The following is a 7,325-nucleotide window of genomic DNA, read 5'->3' on the forward strand; positions in this document are numbered from 1 at the left end:
GTTGTTTTATTATTATTATTCAATGAAATTTGCTTCCCAATAATGTTTCAGTGTGATTGCTTCTGATCTTAAGAAATAAAAATGAGACTCCCTCCTCGGAAGACGATGAAGAGGTCGACGAAACTCCACTTGAGTTACAGCAACTGCTTAAAGAAGTGGAGGAACGCTGATCTTAGCCTTTCAAGGAGGAAATTAAAATGATAAACATTAGCACTAATCCTTTCACTCAGGAAGTATGAATGGAAAATGAATTCCCTTTAAGGAGCGCGAGGAATTAATAAACCTAGCAAGAGGAGGAAGAGATCGTTCAACAAGCATCACCATATAAACCAGGGGCATGGCCCAAGAAAAAGTTCCAAAGAATAAGGACATGAAGCACACCTATAATACTAGAGGCATGGATTGGAAATCCCCTCTTCTATTTTCAATCATTGGCCTTAGTTTCCAAATTCGTTCGAGACATCCAATATGAAAAAGGTTCAAGAGCAAATATCACTCAGAGATTGTCAATATCAAGAGTTGTCAAGCAAATTCCCAGATGAAATTCAAGTTCAAGTGTCACAGTCAAGGATATTAAAGATTGGTGCACATCCTACACATCAAGATTTAGAAGAAAGAAAATTCATTAACTCTTACTTGGCAATGCCCTCAAACTCAAAGAAAAATAATCAAAGATGAAAGTTTGCTAAACTAGATCAATTCTATGCTTGAACACCAGAAGGCCTCCTTTGGCCGAACAAATTCCCAAAGTCATAACCCAATGCTAAGAAGAGAAGAATACCCTTTTGCAGACCCCTTTGAGCTTAAATAATGTTTTCTTTGAAACTCATTACACTAGGGGCATCTGTCCCGAACTACGCTCGGCATGATTCCTACACTGGGGTACGTAGGCAGCCTGGTCAATCCAAGTTTGGTCTCTGTTAAAATAAATCCATAAAAAAATACATATTTTACCTTTATACTTGGTCAATCCAAAATTCGGTCCTTAAAAAAAAAACAAGGAAAAGTCTAACACAGAAGAAAAAACAAAGAAAAAAGAAAATTTTTACCTTTATACTAGAGGCATCTGCCCTGAACTACGCACGACCTGATTCCCACACTGGGATACGTAGGCAACCTGTTCCAGGTTCGGTCGACATCTTTGCTAAACCTTAAGTCATTTTTTGAAAAGCCCTACCCCACCTATAAAGTCCTCCTGGTGTTCATGGAAAGAAAAAAAGTGAGAGAAAGAAGAAAGAAAAAAAAGGAGCTTGAAGATCCGTTAGATTGAAAACCTGAAAAGACGATCTAGGCAAAATTTAGGATCATTCCCTTGCTAAGTTGAAAACCTGAAAGGGCAGCTTAGGCAAAAGTTAAGGGGAAGACCTGCCAAGTTGAAAACCTGAAATGACAGCTTAGACAAAAGTTAAGGTCAAACGGTCTACCAAGTTGAAAACCTGAAAAGGGCAACTTGGTCGTGGTAAGAGAAAATATCCAAGAAGGTTATATCTAGTATCAAGATCAAAGATTCAAGAAGTTCAAGCAGGAACACTTTGCATCCACGAAACTATGGACATGAAACCAAGCGATCTAAGGAGTGGTAATCAAATCCTTCGAGTATTACTGTTTTAAAGAAGTCCATTGTTTATCAATTGCAATACTACTTACTGAAAGGCCAGACTTACCAAATAAAATGCTAACTAAGTCAGAAGCATCACTGTGTGTCCGTCTAGTCAGTCAATTCATGTTCCTTTTTGTTCATCCGTTCAGAAACCTCAATCCTTTGAATAGTATCTTCTATCACGTTTTTTCTTTTAAGTAGAGTTGGTCGTTGTCTTCATATCGAAAGGTTGCAACCGTCTTAGTGAAAGAGGTAAGGCGTCAACTTCTCCGCAGCTTTAACTGAGCCGTACGAATCTTGAGGGAAGGACTTCAGAAATCAAGTGAAAGGGTCCGATTTAAGCAAAGCTACTTCAGAAAGAATTTAGAAGCAGAGACATCAGAGAGTACAGTTTCCATAAGAAGACCCTGTCCTAGAAAGGCACCTTAGGCTTGGGAGAGTCTCATAGGTGACGATGGTTGGATCGATTCCTCAACAAGATGAAACATTAAAAGTCAGAATTTTCTTCCAGCTTATTGCATACCATTAGGGTCAAGAAATTTTTTTCCAAATACCTGCCAAAAAAATTCCCACCTTCAATATTCAGTATCCAAGGGAGCCATTGTTTTAGATTACTAAGTTCATGTATTTAGATCAAGATTTTAATTGCCAATACCAAGAATCTCCAGCAGTAAAGACCAACAGTCTTTATGCAATAAACTCGTTTTAAAGCTTCCTCAAAGCATTCTCAGCAATTCTCATAAAGTCGTATTTCATCGTTCCTTCTCTAGGGATATTTGCCGTTGCATTTAGCTCATGATATGCGTTGTCTTGTCATTCGTTTGAATTTTGGTCTTGCACAATATTTATTATCCTCGAATCCAATTTCACACATAAAAAGTTCATCAATTTCCAAATTTATTAAATTCTAGTTCATGCTCAAATCTTCAAATTCGAGTTCATTTCAAATCATCAACTCAAGTCCATTTCAAATTTCTAAATTCAAGTTCATTTCAGGTCATCAAATCAAGTTCAGATTAAATTTCAAAATCCGTTTTCCATTTCTTTTCAGAGAAAAAACGAAAGTGCCTCTGGATTGAAAATTTATTGTTCTTTCTTTTCAGAGAAAAAGCGAAAGTGCATATCGATTGAAAATTCCTTTCTTTTAAGAAAAACCGAAGGTGCCTCTGGATTGAAAATTCATTTTCCTTTCTTTTCAGAGAAAAAACGAAAGTGCCTCTAGATTGAAAATTTCTTCTTTTCAGAGAAAAAGCGAAAGTGCCTCTCGATCGAAATTCATCTTCCATTTCCTTTCAGAGAAAAAGCGAAGGTGCCTCAAGATCGAAATTTGTCTTCCTTTTCTTTCCAGGAAAAAAGTGAAAGTGCCTCTGGATAGAAATTATGCTTAATTAGTAACTTGATTTGAATAATCCATTTAATTAAGTACAAAATTTTTACTAACCAATCCACCCCCCCTCTTGGGTTGTCACACCCGTATTTCATTTGGTATCAAAGCAAAGGCTCTTAAAGAGATTTTTAAATTCAAAATCAACAAGAGATAAAGATCCGTGACATTCCAAATGGATTTCGAGTTAGGCCAATCCTCTATAATTCCTTCATTCTTTGATGGAACAAATTATAGAGCTTAGAAAGTAAAAATGCTTGCCTATCTCAAATCCAAAGATTTTGACATCTTAGATATCATTGAAAGGGGATTTTCTATTCCAAGGAAGTGCGCTAAAAATGATGCAAAATTATTTTCATTAAATTCAAAAGCTATTATTATAATATGTTGCGGACTATGTCCCAATGCTTTTGATAAAATTTCATCAGGCACAAATGCAAAAGATATTTGGACTAATCTTGAAAATTTTTATGAGAAAAATAGTAGTCTCTCTTCAATTAATAAAAGTATTGTTTTTAAACAAAAAGAGACTACAAAAATATTTTGCAAAGGAAAACTTTTTCAAACATTCAATTTTCGATTTGAAAAAATAAATTGAAAATTTAAAATCGGAGGTTAATGAAAGTTTGAAAAGAAATGAAAAATTAAGTCATCTGAGCAAAATTTTGATAAAAAAAATGATGACTTAATTAAACAATGCAATATCCTTAGAAAAGAAAAAGAAAGCCTTGCAAACACAAACAAGGATTTAAATAAAAAATACACATTTGTTTGTGAAAATGAAGAAAAATTAAAAGCTAATTTATCTCAACAAACAAGGTGCTTTGAAAGTGAATTAAATGAGATTACATTAGTTAATAAAGAACTCTCTATGAAGAACCAAAGAATACAAGAAGAAAATGACAAACATGTTTGTCATCAGATGTATTCTCATGGTTGTAATTGCTCCTCATCTACCCATACTTATTCATGTTCATATTGTGGTAGATTAGGGCATCACAAATCTAGGTGTAGGCCTAGATTTGTGAAATCAAACAAGTTTGCATGGGTAAGAAAAGATTCACTTTCACACACAAACCTGGTTGGAACCAAAGTGATTTGGGTTCCAAAATTCACCCTTCAATCTATTCATTGAATATGCTAACATATATGGGGTTGTGCTTTAATTGCTATATTATATGAATTTACTCTCTAGATACTATATTTCAAATAATGATTCTCTTATATCTAGATAACATGTGCTTAAATGATTTATCATTTCAATTTGAAAACTTGGATACATACAATTGTACATGTTTAAGATAGGTTGTATCTCTTATGTACTTAATGATAACATCATATTCATGATATAGTTTAAAAGCAAATCACTCGTGTATTCACATTAGACTATATTTTGTGCTACATTGAAAATCTCTTAGGAAAATCCATCCAAGTGCAAAAACACACACATATGCACTTAGCATCCACAACTAGAAGCTCAAATATGTCAAACTTTGCTAGACATGGATCAAATATGTATCACATTTTACATCTAGCAAAATCCATCAAAAACACATCCACAAAGACTTTCATTGAAAACATATGTCCAATCATCCATTTGAGCTAAATTGTTAGAAAAATATAAATAAATTTTTAGATGTCCTCACATAGTCTAAGGATCAAGTTTACATGTCCATTAGAAACCCATAAATGCAAGAAAAATAGGATAAAATGAGTTAGACCACAAAATCCCTTGAAAAATATGGAAAAATCCAAAACAGGGGTATGGCGGTATACCGAGCCTAGGCGGGCGACCGTGGTAGGCAAATATGAGAAAAATAAAACGAAACACGTTAGGAGACGAGGGCGACCGTGAGAACCCAGTCGACCGCAGTGGATTGAGAAAGAAAAAATAAAATAAGTCAGGCGGGTCGTGGCGGGCGACCGCTATAGCCCGGTTGACCTCGACGGTTGAAAACTTCATTTTAAAGGGCTTCCGCGACTCATTTTTCATCTTCCGCGGGTTTCTCTTCGCCTAGGGTTTTTCACGTTTCCCACTTCCAAAGCCATTTTCGGTTAAGATCTTGAAGATTAAGGGGTATTAGGTAGGTTTGATCCTTCTCTCTTCCTCCGTTTCTCATTTTCTCATCTTCTTTCTCCATTTTCTCCATTAAAATCACTCCTTGTTTAGTTCTCTTCACATATCTCTCCACTTCTCAAACAAATCTTTTATTTTCTTCTTGTTTCCATCTTCTTCATTCAATCCTCCATAATCCTTCTTCAAAACCCCCAAATCTCTTCTCTATTTCTCATTCCTCCTCAAAAATCCTTGATCCTAAAATGTCTACTTCAAGGAAATCCACCGCACAAAAAGGCAAACGGGTAAGGACCGAGCCTGAAGAAGAAGTGTTCCCCATCGAGCGCTTCTTTAATAAGAAAGCAATCGACTGCTACAACTAATATTTTAGCTGGGTCATCATCCTTGGAAGAGAGGTGGTCTTCAAGGACTTTGATAAGTTCGATCTCATGTCTCTATTCACATTTCAAGGTTGGGTCTTTTTCCTTGATTATGGTGCCATAATTTATCCTGAGTTGATTAAAATCTTCTATGCTAACATCGATATTCAAAAGGGTGTTGTGCTAAACACATATTTTCAAGGTGAGTTTGGGCTAAACATAGCTGATTTCTGTAGATGGATTGAAGTGCCCAATAATGGTAACAGGATTTTCTTCTGGAGTAAAAATGAGATTGACAATCACCTCAATATGACGGATGTATATAAAACCTTACCATACATCCTCCTAAAGATAAGCTTAATATCAATGCTAGTTCGATGAACCACAAAGATAGATTGATTTAAAAAATAGTATCCTACAATATCAGTCCCAGGGCCGAAAATTTTGATGCCATGAAGCCTTTTGAAGCCCTTGTAATCCACTACATCAAGGAGAAAATTCAGTTGAATTTGGGGTATATTATTCTTGGCTATATGGATGAGGCGGTTAAAAGAGGACAGGGAGGTTTACCATATGGAATGCTGATTACCAAGCTTTTAAGAAAAAGAAAAATCAATCTATGAAATGTGCCCTTCAAGAATCCTGATTCGGTGCTCAACCATACCACCATTACTCTTATGAGGATTCCTATACCAGGTGGAGAAGGTCCTAGTGCGGTAGCATCAGATGAGATTGATGAGGCCATGGCAGAAGCTAAATAAGTGGCTAGGATATAGGAGCAGACTCGATCACAGGCTGAGCAGCGTCAGGCTCCTACCGCTGGTTCATATGAGGATTTCGCCAGAGATATCACATCCTTGAGAACTGGCTTAGATACCGTCACGACTAGGCTAGAGACCCTCACGACTGGCTTAAACACTCTTTCCACCAGCTTTTTGACTGTTGAGAGCCAGAGAGCCTCTGATCAAGAGAAACTTATGGAGCGTATGGAGAGGCAACATAGGGAGATTATGCAAGGTTTTCAGAGGAGTCAGGTCACCAGATACTACACCTCCAGGACTCCACCTCGTGATGAGCATCAGCCTCCACCTTAGGACTGATCGATGACCAGCACCTTCTTTGCAGCAGACGCACTGGAGTTTACCTTATCATAATTGCTACTTGATCATCATCTTTTGTTCAGTTTTCTCTTGCCCAATATGGGCTTTTGGACTATGCTTGTATGTCCTTTTCTTCAGTGGATGGTTATGCCCAATGTGGGCTTTTATTTTGGTCTGTACATGCCCAGTATGGGGTTTTATGACTGTTGTGGATGTTGCCCTATATGGGCTTGTGGATATTGTGGTTGTAAACCTAGTGTGGACTTGATATTTTGTTTATGGATGTATGGATTGTGCCCATAGGGGCTTTATGCTTTATGATTTATTTTGGTTCATATCTCAGAGTGTATACTTGTATCTATTGTGGTGATGATGAGTTCTTTTCCTCACATCCATTTATATACCTCTGATGATTGATTTGAAACGAAGTGAAGAGGGTGTGTCTCTTCCATCTTATGTTCATGTATATGGAGCCTCATTATACTCGCATCGTATTTATATATACATGTCTTCTTTTAGTTGCCATGGATGTGTACTCTTTCACTGTTCCTTCTTTTGTATCCATTATCCATGTGGTTATTAGACTGTGCCCTATTCTTTATCATTCTTTTTTTGTCTAATAATCATACATTCATGTGATTGTATTGTGAATGGAGCTATGTTGATTGGTGATAGGTGATTTTACTCAAATCATGTCTCTATGTGCCTTGAACTCTTACATTCAAAGTAGATGCACATAGTCAGGGGGAGCATGTCTTGTCTGAATACCACCCTCTCTATCTTGCCATGATATCATGTATTCTTA

At 36.5% G+C, this 7,325-nt stretch overlaps 1 long non-coding RNA gene across 3 annotated transcripts; it reads right to left on the reverse strand.

Annotated features, from left to right (window-relative positions):
• Positions 1-538: 538 nt before the first annotated feature.
• LOC143847427 (uncharacterized) lies at positions 539-2,150 on the reverse strand. Of its 3 annotated transcripts, none has more exons than XR_013235043.1 (4): positions 1,665-2,150; positions 1,275-1,328; positions 1,050-1,195; positions 539-895 (listed from the first exon to the last, which is right to left on the reverse strand). It is a non-coding gene; the product is annotated as an uncharacterized LOC143847427 (long non-coding RNA). The 3 variants fall into 3 exon arrangements; XR_013235042.1 differs by having other exon boundaries at positions 1,275-1,381; XR_013235044.1 differs by having other exon boundaries at positions 539-917; positions 1,275-1,381.
• Between the last annotated feature and the right edge of the window lie 5,175 nt (positions 2,151-7,325).

Source organism: Tasmannia lanceolata, unplaced genomic scaffold (assembly GCF_043159265.1).
Source record: "Tasmannia lanceolata isolate RefF3 unplaced genomic scaffold, GAP_Taslan_0.1 ptg000015l, whole genome shotgun sequence".
NCBI classification, from domain to species: domain Eukaryota; kingdom Viridiplantae; phylum Streptophyta; class Magnoliopsida; order Canellales; family Winteraceae; genus Tasmannia; species Tasmannia lanceolata.